Raw genomic sequence first — 13,564 nt, forward strand, 5'->3', positions numbered from 1 at the left:
TACGTTGGCTGGTACCTCCCGGGTGCGCCGAGCCGCGCAAATACGACGCGCACACCAGCCGGCACGAAACGCGACTGACTTTGCGTTCCGACTGACGTAGGAACAAGAAGGAGAGCGAGAAAGATCGAGAAAGACAGAGAGTGATTGAGAGAGAGAGAGAAAGAGAGAACACAGAGGCGGAGGTGGAGAGAGGCAGACGGAGAGAAAGGAGATAAAGACAAACCGAGTTAGACAGAGGCGGGAATCGCGCGCGAGTCGATTTACGACACACGTACGCACGCACTCATCCACATGCACGCACGCACGCACGCACGCGTGCACGCACCACGTTCGCATGCACGCACGCACGCACGCGGCAGTGCGCGCTAGCTGTGTGACGATGAATGAAGCCCGAGCATAGCCGTAGCGAGTACTTGTACAAAGAGTCGCGTGCTAACTTCGGCCGCCTCCGTCGGTGGCGGCAACGCGCGACGTCGATGACAACCGAGCACAAGGTGGTGGCGGCTGACACAGGCGGGGGAGAGTGGACGGATGCGAAACTACCCGCGCCCTACCGACCCCGAGCTACAGCGCAAGAGCGACGGGGGCGTCCGGCCGACCCGCTGCCGGCAGCGGAAATGTACGAACGCCGACGTTCCTGCTCGAGTTCGGGTTCAAATTTGTTCTCGGGCGTGAGATATTCTGAACCACGACATCGGGGACCATCACTCGGAGGGCGGGTTTGTGAACTTCCACCGTGAAAATCTCTCTTGCGTATCCGACGATTCGTCAGATGTACCGAAATCTAACAGTATCTCGAGTTTTTAGTAATATAAAATCTCGCTGTTGTAATATAAAATTTCATGACGCGGTAGGTTTCATTGAGATACTTTCGATAGCTGTGTCAGACGTTAAAAGATAACAGATCAATATTTCTCCTGTCGAAAAGGAAAAATAGTCGTTTCTTTAACTTTAAAAGAACAAGATATGCGTAATATCTTTAAGAGATCAAGTCTAAAGCAGCATAATATAGTATTTCGTTTCTGCAGCACGTAAAAAGAATTCACTATGAAGAGACGCTACGATTACGGTTCTATTTCGATGTATTATTCGGAGACTTTTCTTGGCATTTTCCCGGACGCTGCAATTCACCCGAAAGGATTCGCGGAATACTAAACTTGCTTCCGGGACTTCTAAATCCCCGCGGGCGTAGATGAAACTTTTTCGTTGAAGTAGACTCAAGCTTGATGGTACAATTCATAATCATTTAACGAATTCATATCTTATTGATATGAAAAAAAATACAAATTGGTATATTAGACACTTTCACAAGTTCTTTATACGTAACATTTTTATTCGAGATATTTAACATATATTTTAATATCTTGTGCTCAGAAAAAATTTAAATTTAAATACGATAATGGAACATTTTTATAAACTATTTTGATTATTAATTTTACGTTGAGAATATACCAGCGCCGTTAATAATTTATATAAGCATTGAAGACGACCTATTATAAGGTCGAAACGTTTGCGTTAATTTGTACCTATATATATATATATATATATATATATATATATATATATATATTCATAAACTATTTAATATACACTTACACGTACATCTTGCGAATTGGCTTTTATGTTCCTTTATCTAATTTAAATTTTGATCTTTAATATTTTTATATACACACACATATAAAAGGTGTTTCTAAAAAAGTTTAAAATAACTCGTTATTTGTAAATTTAATAAAAAAAATATTTCATATCAAAATAAAAATCGATAAAATGGTTTCGAGAGAAACATATTTTGGTTACACAATTTTTTCTTCTAACAAGTGAAGGCATCACAAATAGATATAATGATCACCTCTTTTAAGTGGTTACATGTTTTTTTTACATAATATTATTCTTTTAATTATTCTGTTTTCTACATATAAAAGTATTAAGGTAGAGATGTCAAAAATCCAAAATTCCAAAATAATTTAGATATTTTATACTTTAATTATTTTGGCACATATTGACATAAAATGTTAAATATTTCATAAATTATTAATTCTTTGATAATCGTACTTTCATATTTTTATGAATAAAATAATAAGATGAATCAATTAATTGTAAAAAAAACGCATAGTTGCTAAAAAAAATATGTAGACAAAATGGATACTTTTATATATGTACATATACATACAATATATATTACGCTCAAAAATGTAATTTTCAAATCATTATTAAAAAGTGATTTTGTAACAATGGCAAATTATCTTTCAATTAAATCTTAAGAATTTTGATATAATAATGATTTAGATGATGAGATTAACAGGAATAATTTTTTGTGTCAAAATCTAAACGATCGAGATGAAACAGACATATATTGCTATTCTTGCATTGAGGCTGGCTTTTTCTAAAACCCGCACATTCAATAAATTTGACGGCTTACGACAGTTTTTCCAACCGTTCCTGCGGTATCCAATAAGTCATTTCATTCGACGTGAGATACTCAATTGTTGTGCGGTCCTTGATGGCGGAACGAGCTTTGGCGTAGTCAGGCGTTTTTGGAACTCAATTCCGACGTAATAGATGTATATACGAAGTTTGCGGCGCGAGCATCATCAGCTGCGCTAACTTTCCGATAATTGCGCAACTCGTTCTTCTGGGCGACGCAAGAAGAAAAAAAAACAGCGGCAGTCTAGCGGATGATCTAATACATAATACAGCTCGTTATCCACACACGACGAGCTCATTAGAGTTTCAAAAACGACGTCGGCCTGAATTGCAAAATATGATAACGGAGGCGCTCGTGATCGAGGCCCAACGATGTCGCTTTACGGTGTAGACTTTTACGATTACTGTCTACCGATAAGTCTCATATAGTTCTCGAGGTCGGCGATAGCGCGATACTTTCGACGTGTCAAGAAACAGTAACTCCATTTTTTTTCTCCATATTAAGATCAATGACTGGAGCTTATTAAAAAAAAAAAAAGAGAGAATTTTTTGTGAAGCTTACTCTCATTTTCTATCGATTATGTTCTCCAAAGAACCACGATAGTAACAGCCTTTTGTTAAATAAATCCTATATCTTATATACACGCTTATTCAGAAGCTGCTTTTATGAAATGGATAAGCGTAAATCATAAACTTTGCTGCAAGCTGCAAGACCCCCGGGAGTTTCGGCCTTTCGGGATATGTTAGGGTTGAACTGGGGAAGTTTCCTTTGATATCGCGTAATCATGTCAGACAAATAGATCTTTAATCTTTAAATAACAAGGCGTATTTCGAGTATCTCGCAGAAAATGTGGCTTGCAATATATTACCTTTTCGTAAGTCCGAAGAAAACGTTAAAGAAATGCCTCGACATAAAATACAAATAACTAGCGTTTATGAATGGTTCTCTTTACTCGATAAAAATATTAATATCTAAAACATTTAAATATTGGATATATTAAGTAATCAAACATTGATAACTGAAAATAAACTAAAATAAAAGATAAAGCAAGATTTAACATATTAATTTCGTTTAAATTAAGAATTAGCTTCAATCGAAACTTTGAATTACAATTATGAAAAAAATTGAATGTTTAGATAAGCTACAGCTAATAGCATGAGATAACGATCGAGTAATAATAACTGCGATAATGACTGTTTTCAAATAAAAATTGCATTATTATCTATTCATAGATTAATAAAATTTTGGTCCTATTTTATATCTTCCTACTGATTTAATAGAAGTAAGATATAAAATCTAATCATGTGTTAAAACAGATTTTTCAAATGGGTCGTGGCCTCACTATATAAATCCTCCAAATCCTTAAATCTTAAAATCATACAATCCTCTTTTAGGTTTTTATTTTGCATATATCAATGTTGAAGAATGGCATGTGCCTTTGAATCTATAAAAAGATATTTGCAGATTAATTTTTTTTCACATAAATGTGCTGATAAAAATTCGCTGCCTTCGGTCAGCACAAGTGTGACTTATCAGTACTTTTCATATTTACACGTTCGAACTAAGTATGGCGCACCTGTATCGATGAATATTCTTAGACTGAACGTTCGTTATAATTGCTGATGTTACAGTTATCAGCATAATGAAATTAAAAGAAATTATTTAGATAAAAATACAGATAATTACAGATAAAAAGTTTAAAAGGATAATTCGAATACAGTATATACAAAAAATTAAATATTTAAATAGAATTATGATAAATATTAATAAAATATTAATATATTTATATACATATAGTATGTATACATAAATGTATTTTAAATTATTATATTAACTGAAAACATAAAATGTTTTCTATCATTTATAAAATTAGATTTATATGTAATTATTAAACACTTGCAATTATTAATTTGAATGGATATAAAATAATTTAAATTTCACAGATATAAAATGATTACTATAATATATTCCGAAATAAAAGTCGGTGCTGAGAATTTTAACTATCCGTTTCCTTTGAAGTAAAAACAGAATTTTCGTAATATAAAACAATGTTACGAAGGCGCGTTGTCGTCATGAGAGCTCCAAAAAGTTTAAAGAAATGGAAGAAATTTCTTTTCCTGTCCAATTCAGTGGAAAACCGTCCGCGAGGGACTTCACTTTATAGGATCCAAGTGTGCTCATCGCAGAGGAAACTCGTTTTTATTCCGATTATTAAAATAACAAAAAATCCCAATATCGATTTCGGAATACACAGGAATTCACTCGCAGTACGTTTAAATCCATCACGCGAGCCTGAGGCCTGTCGAATTGCGTGGCATTGTAACATCGCAGCATCGACGCAACGAAGTACTTTTATACTGTGTAACGCTGTTCGTTACAACGAATAGACGCATATTACACGACGTGCTAATTAACGTCACAAGTTGTATTGCGTAAGAATACAAATTATGTCTCTCACGTGGCCGCAACTAATCCTGCTATATCTCATATCGCCCACAGAAGAAAAACATGCCTCACGTATTCATCTCGTTTACATTACATTATATAAAATAAATTACGAATATATTTGCATATTAAACAATAATATCCAAAATAAACTCTAGATGTCCATCAAGATAAAAAAATACTCCTTCCTCCTTTCATTCTTAAATTTTTATATTGCTATGTATCTACTTAATACTTCGAAAATTTAGATTTTTACAAAGCAACTAAAGAAAGCGAATTAACATTCGCATGTGTTGTAAGGATTATGCGTAGATATTATCTGCGATGATAAATTTAATATTACGCACCTCCAAATGTGTCACTTCATTCATGGTGCGCAGCAATTTCAAAATCTTGTCACGTAACTCTCGCTTAAAATATGTTTTTCACAGCGCAGCACCATTAATCGAAATTTATTGATTCGATTCTGATATATTGAACAGCCACAATTTTATTTTAACGTATGAAGAGAACACTTGGATATATCGCGTAATCAGATCAAAGACAATAATTCTTAGAATGGACTTTGCACGAAAAAAATAATTTTGCTAAAACATCTAAAAATTTAAACAAAACATAGTTCTGAAAATAATTTTGTTAGTTTCACTAAAATAGTTATATAGAAAAAAATCTAAGTATGATGATGCTGCAATGCTGCAAATAATATTGATATTTTAGCGATCTCAACGTCCTAAATAATTGTTTTAACAATCTAATAAAATTATTTTCAGATTTGAATCTAATTAAATTTTTAGATATCTACTCCCACAAAACGCTCTTTTCATGTAGGTGGCAATTTCTATAAGCATTGAATAGAAAAAAGAATACATCTCTATCATCTAATTAAATGCATATAATTTAAATTACGCAATTTTTTTCTATCATTACACTAACGCAATCATGCAATTACAGACATGTGTCTAAAATAATGAGACATTTAACATTCGTATTTGTTATCGTTTTAAGTTATGAAAATACGATTGAAGTCTCTTCTTATGATTCACGATAAAACATTATTTATGCATTCAAATCCGCGCGTCCAAAGTTGGCCTGTTTTGTTATCCGCGGTTTCACCTCGCAGAGAAGCTACAACGTACATAACGTTTGTCCAGTAATAATCCCGGAGCCAAGTTACGACACCAATGCGGAGACGGAATAATTTGTCATATGATGTCAGACGTGCATACGTACGCATCGAGCGCAGTTCTAACATCTGGCAAATGTTAAGACGCGTTTAAACTTATGCAAACAACAAACGCTTCTGAGGCTCGCATTTTGGCATAAAATACTTTCAAATTTTGTCGACGTTATTATTTACAATATTATTTACATTGTACAAGATACGATTTTCAAATACAACACACCTACAATCTAAATTTTTTTGAACGAAATCTCACTTCAGGAGAATAAAAATACAGACATTTTTGGAAAAGAGTGAAAATATTTCATTTCTTGAAAAAATAATGACAATTTTCACTCTTTTGGAGTGAAATATTATCACTCTTTTTCAAAAATGCCTGTATTTTCACTCTCTTGGAATGAGACAGAGTGTACCGCGTAAATTAAAACGTTTGCACATTAACCACGTGGAATCCGGTAAAAAACGTGCGAGAACAGATGTAACCCAATTTCTCCGCTAATAATTTACGACTATCATTATTCTGATCTTCCACTTTCCTATATTTTTTTCCTTCCGTATATATTACAGAAATATTTTACTCGGTTTTTTCATACTTCTCGAGATGTCGATATGTCAGATATTCTAAGGGTCTACCACGTTAAATTCAAGTTTAACGTTCAAAATTATCCGATGTTTTTCCGAAGAAGCAAAGTAATGGGATTTCGATGTTTAAGAAAGTTTCTCAAACGACTGCTCTTTTCATAAGCAAGCGAATACGTGACTTCACCTCTAAACGTACCAAAGTAATATAGCCGCAAAACGCTCTTTTGGGCGCGTTTCCGCGGAAGGAAATTCCCGAGCAAAATTTAATTTGCTGGCGTAAATTTAGTAACGGTTTTCTTTAATCAGATTATTTGGATGAGGTCTATCGACACTTTCAATCTTGTAAAATTTCTAATCGCAAATTCAATCTAAACAACCAGTTTCGAGGTAAGGGAAATTTAGTGTGCTAATTTACATTCGCCCTTCATTATCGTTCATGTTACATCATCGAATGCACGATATTAACGCACCTCAGAAACGCATAAATTGTCGACCAAGCGTGAGTAATCGATAATACTGATTCGCTAGAGAATTCATGTGCAGTCGTGACGAATTGAATGTCGTGCGAACATATTAATCCGCTTGCTATATGTTAACGATAATGATCGCACATGCGATCAGATCGCAATCGTTTGTATCGGAATAAAAATAATAATTCATCCCGCGAGGAATTTCACGTTATCGAGTAAAATATCATTCATCAAAGTTAATATTTGCATCGTGCAATTAATCAATCATATGACAATGATAAAAGGCGTATTTCTTTTTTCTCCCTTTGTTAAGCTCACTAACAGTTCACAAAACAGTTTCACGCGATGCAGTTTTGTCCAAAGATATAATAATTGCGTGTCATATTTCTAGAATATTGGCTCAATTGATAAATCCTGACTCAGTTTGTATAGCAACAATTACCTTTAATATTTATCAAAACAAAACTATCTACTAATTTAATAATAATTCAGTTTTGTTATATAATTCTAAACTTTCTTAATCTAATTTCTAGCGTATACAACTTCTTTCGTACAGAGCTCTTTAGAAACTGGTGGTTTTAACAAGCGACGACAGCTTTGAATTCACAACGAAGACGTTGGCAACCTTGCACGGAAAATTGAGAAAAGTTGATCAGACTTTTAAATAGAGTCTACCAACTAAAAGCCCAAACCAACATTAATTGAGCCAATTATCAACGATTCGTTCAAGTACCGTAATCTTATCTAATAATTAGCTAAGACTATAAGACAGAGAAAAGCGATACTACGTTTGCATTATAACAAGCAATAGAGGGATGCAAATGGCCCCACACACAAATGCACCCTCGGGATTCTATAATTCAAATCCCATCTCCTATAGGTTTCCGTTGGAATTGCAAGTTTGCAAATATTATGTAACAATTCTAACGAGTTTATAAGTTTCATAAATTATAGCCGTATTAAACAGGAATAATTACCCTAACCTTTCGTTGGAGCGCCACGAATCGTTCGCTATTCTCTCAGATGTTGCACTCCTACATATGTATATATAATACTGTATACCGCTATAGGGTTTATATGGATGAAGAGAAAATCAAAACTCGGTGAAACATGTCTGAGGTAAACCCGCTCTTCGTCCTCAAATTGATTCTCCACGATACTTTCTAATTATTCTGATTATTTTTAATTATTATAACAAACTTAAATTTCTAATTATTAAAAATGAAAGTAATAATTTCCATGAGTTTAGAATTATTTGAAGTGTTGCTCAAACTGTTCAACATTATCAACACGTATATCGTAAATTAATTAAATTTAATGATAAATTTAATTACTATCGATTTCACTGTCTTAAGAAATTTCTCATTTGACCAACCTAGTCTTATTCAATTATACATGTATTTAATTCAGGAATTATAAAACTTGGAAATGAGAAAACACAATGTAGCTAGCTCGTGAATTTTAATCAATGAAGAATATAGCTAACTAGCGCTATTGTCTTTTTTCAGCGAGCGGAAGATTTGTCTGCTCGATAGGACAGAGGATTCATCTGTAATTAAACGGTTTCCATGGAATTTAAACGAAAGCCTTAAAACACTGCGCGTTTTATTAGTCGACGCAGCGGTGCGGATCAAATTTTATCCTCTACATCCGATCAGTCGCGAATTAAAGAGAACTTTGCAGAGAGCTCGGAATGCTGGGAATGATTACTACTTGTCAACAAGATTATGAGCATTAATACATGTAGAACCAAACACGAGTTATTTAACTACAGTCGCAACAAGATATTTTAAGATCATCAGTGAAGACACTTCGAGAGGCTAAAATTGACGCACGAAGAGAATATTCCGAACGATTTGAAATAATCCGCTTTTGCTGGCGACGCAGTAGTTCTGTCGCTTTGGAGTTTCGAAAATATCGAGTTCGATCTCCGAAATAAATTTACGAACAACTCGAAGAACTCGGCGAACTAGTCTGTTTTTTGGCTGATGTGGATTTTTGGCCCTAATTTTATTTCAGGGTTAAATATTTCCTTGAAATAGGCACGAGTAATGCGCCTATTTCAAGGAAATATTTAACCCTGAAATAAAATTAGGGCCGAAAATCCACATTGGCCAAACTTTAAACAGCCACTGCCAACTATAACACAGCAGTGTTAAATAATCTACGATGTTAACCGAAAGTTGTTGGAAGTTATACGACATACAAAATATCAGCGTTATTCTTATTGGACCTAATGTCACTCGCATTTCACCATTTATGTCAGCAGCATGTCTAGTTCTTTGTTCAGAAGCCGAGGATATTACAATATCGACATGTTGCACTTTAAAGCTGTCAAGAAATCCTGGGAATGTAATACGAAGTAAATATACATTTACTTTCATGACAATCGTAAAGCACAATCAAACATATTTTCGACGACATGTCATATTTCTTTCAGAACGGTATGAATAAAAAATCAAATTAAACTAAATATTCTGATTTAAAACATTATTTTCTAAAAATATTATTTTTTTAAATTGTTGTATAAAAAATATTTTACAGAATCTTTAATAAAACGATAATAAAAACTTTATTTTTCTTTTATAAAAATGAGAAATTTTTCACCTATCTATTAACGTTCCAAAAATTAAAGGACGCCAATTAAATTGATAAAGATTTTGTTGCACATAGTCTTTATAATATTTTTGTTTTTTATATATTTGATAATCGATTGTCATAGTTAATATATAATGAAAATCGGAAAATATTTATTATATCAAAAACATGATAAATTTTATGCTTTCCTTTCTAAATCTTCTTTCACAAAATTGAAACTTTTAGTTATGCAGTACATCCCTATGAATGAATACTTGAAAGATGAATGAGAAATCACGAGATTTTATGATCAAATCGCTTCGACGGAAAAGTTTCGCTTATAGAGAACTTTGTTAATTTACGTATGACGAAAAATCAACCTTACTTTTCGCATAATCTCTAACTTCAGTTCTTGCCGAAACTTAGTTAGAATTAATAACGAATTAAGAACAAACTCTTGATCCGCCTCAAGAGAAAAATTTCAAATAATCGTTTCTTTTTCTCTTTAATTTACATTCGTCAATACTTAGTCCCTCTGTCAACGGAGAAATACTGACTAGGTAAATACAAACTTCATCTTCTCGTAAAATTAATTAATTAATTTTATAATCTATAAAGGATATTATTGTTGTAAGTAGAAATTAGACCGATAAAAATAAATCAATTAAGAGAAATAATCCTATTTTCGTTCAAAGCGAATCTTGCTGCTTAATGATATTTATATGTAAATTTTTGTAAATATTTTTCAGTTGTATTAATTGCGTCGCATTCAGTTTATCAGATTTGAAACGTGATCACAAACTAAAGCTAAAATTATATTTATATAATATTAAAATCTCAAATTAAATCGATCAATTTAATAATTATTAATTTAATAATGATGCTAATAAGTATCTTAAAAACTGTCTAATTTCTACATATAATAGTTTCTACACAAATCTTTAAATAATGACATTCTCTCTAATTACTGGTTATTACAATAAATATTTTCATGTACCTTGATAATTAAATTGATAATTAAATGACATCCGCCCCAGATTCAAATCCCAGCTGAGATAATATTTTTCGGAATAAGTTCTTTGCAGTGCTTTAAGATGCTTATTAGCATCTTTAAATAGTATGTTTATCATTAATAAATTAATAATCAATCTAACTTGAGATATTAATATTTCAGCTTCAATTTACGATGGTATTTCAAGTCCGGACATACCAAATTAGCATGCAGTTTATAAAAGTAAAAAATATATTTATAAAAATTTGCATATAAATATTATTGAGCGCCAAGATCCATTTCAATCGAAAATAGGATTATTTAATAATAATGTCGATTTTAATAATATAATAAAGTGTAACTTTTAGAAATTTTTAAATATATTTATGATTTGCACGAGTTTAGAGTTATTTTAAGAATTTGTTTTTATTCAGCCCTATTTAAATCTGAATTTTTGAAAAATTTTAATATTCGTTTAGCGACATCGCAAATTGCATTTGACGATGCAGAGACAAGTTTGAATCAGAAACTTTATCAGGTCATGCGTGAGAAAATGAACATTTCTGTGAAATAATTTTCATACTTTTTTGACAGTGTTTTGATTAGCAAAACTAAGTGAATATTTTGATATGAATATCGGTGCTAGATATTCAATGATGTTTACAAGCGTGAATTTTCTAACGTAAAAAAATCATAATATTTTCCATAGATGTGAAAAAACGTAAAAAAATAAAAATATGTAACAGGTCGTAATGTTAAATATTTTGAGAGAGAACAGAATTATAATAAAATAAAATTTTAAATGATTTTTTTCAAAAAGATATTAGAAATTAATATTTTTTTAAAAAAGAATTATAAAAGAATTATTTTTCATTATCTATAAAAAATAACTTATTGTATATTGAATAATTTTTAAACTTTATTTTTGGAAACAAACAAAAAAAATCAATTTAGCTACGTTTTTTATTTAATCGACGTACCGCGAAACATGTTGAATTCGCAGTTGGATTAATGCAAAAGGTAGCAGATGGTAGAACGTCGACTGTGACCTCTTGGCATCCTACTGAACCACGGTTTGCTCGGGGGCAAACTATTTGGAAGATCGCCAACGAAGCGTTTATTATCGTAAATTATCGTAAAATCATGCGTACATCGAGTTAGACATCGTGCCAGCTAACATCGCAGCGTTTAGGTTCAATGATTCGTCAAAATAACACTTGTCTCATTGTAAATAACAGTACAAATGACAAAATAAATTGTGTTACAAAGACAGTAAGAGAGTAATAATGACATATTTACTGTTATTTCACTGCATATCACAGTAATTGATAGACACAGTAATTGGTAAGAAATGACACAATGATAGAAATAACAACCAATATTAATATTAGAAAATTGAATTTAGTATTTATAGGACGCAAAATGGACAACGTCAATAATAATGAAATGGCGATGCATTATCTGTAATATTTGTTTTATCAAATTACTAATGTTGTCTAATTGTTATTAATGCATTATGGAATAATAATTAAAATGAGAGAACGTAGAATAAGGTTGTATTTTAAAAAATATAATCTTTCACAGCGACAAACATCGCGATAAAAATGTATAAAAACAGATCAAAAATACATTTATTGACCTCTGTTGTGCAATTTGATAAAAAGTCGAGACACTCCAGACAAGTAGCTTTTATCGTATAAAAATGTAAGGTAAACAGCAGACACACATCGTTGATGAAATGCTCGAGTAATACGAAAAGAAATTTCTTCGATGTTAAGAGAGAACATAAAATATTATCATAGCTTCACGCAGAGTGATAAATAAGTAAGCTGGACTGACAATGAGCATAGAAATAAAAGAAAAAAAAATGTATAATGGAACGATGCGGGAAAGGCAAAAAGAAGTATTTCGGAAGTTGCAACATAATTTGCAAGAGTAACTTCGTGAATCCCGTTATTTTCATTAATTACTGAATGCCACTTTTCCTGAAAACACTGTTGTTCCTCAAATTTATCGAGAGATAAAGCTTAAGGTTGGAACTTTCTATTAATTAGAGAATTTAAACAAAACAAAAAAGTAAAAATACATTGCACAATATATGTATTAATTAAAAAATTGTTTGTTAACGATTAATTTAATCATTAGCCGGTTTATCTTTGAAATTGATCAACGTAAGCGTATCAAATCACTGAAAAAAATATCAGGTAGAAAATGAACGAATCCGGAAATTCTGATTCAATTATATAGATCAGAATTTCGATTATCTTCACTGGAATGGTAGTAAATTTAAAATTCGTCTATTTTCAATTCCAATTAATTCAACCAGATCTTTTTTTATGTATGAAGAGTACCAGAAATTTTTCAGTTATAACAGCTTAACATCTCAGTAAAATTTAAGAATAGATACAAAAAACTGGATCCTACAGCAAAAAATGCACGTCGCAGCGATTTCGTGACGTTCTGTCACTTATCACATATTTAGTTGCGCGTCACTGACACCGCGGAGATAATCAGATCCGTTTTAGCGCCAAACAGTGCTTAAAGGCTTGAAGATGAAATGTATTTACGTACGATTAGTACGGCAATATTATGCCACAATCATCTCGCGGTTTACACTTGAATAATCAAAAATATCAGTTAAATATCCTGATAAGATTTTCAAAGAAACTTTAACAATATCGTCACTTTTCGTGCTTCTGTATTTCGCAAAAAAATTTGTATCAAATATTTTAGCACTTCAATAAAACTTTTCCGAATAATACAATCGTTCTCTATATATCGACAGTAACTATGTATATATAGCAACTATTAAAATGTTGTGTAACTTTACCACTAATATATGTTTGCTATTAATTCGCTGTTTGGATTTGCGACAGCAGTATATACAGCGCGTC

At 32.1% G+C, this 13,564-nt stretch overlaps 2 protein-coding genes across 8 annotated transcripts in view; both read right to left on the reverse strand.

The window, feature by feature from the left end:
* Positions 1–13,564, reverse strand: part of dnc (phosphodiesterase dunce) — a 350,732-nt gene that overhangs the window by 214,879 nt on the left and 122,289 nt on the right. The window lies entirely within an intron of this gene.
* LOC147910951 (uncharacterized) overlaps positions 1–13,564 on the reverse strand; it is a 204,891-nt gene that overhangs the window by 45,803 nt on the left and 145,524 nt on the right. The gene's annotated exons all lie outside the window — the stretch shown is intronic.

The sequence above is a fragment of the Acromyrmex echinatior genome, chromosome 1, assembly GCF_024713525.1.
Source record: "Acromyrmex echinatior isolate Ae372 chromosome 1, ASM2471352v2, whole genome shotgun sequence".
Lineage (NCBI taxonomy): Eukaryota > Metazoa > Arthropoda > Insecta > Hymenoptera > Formicidae > Acromyrmex > Acromyrmex echinatior.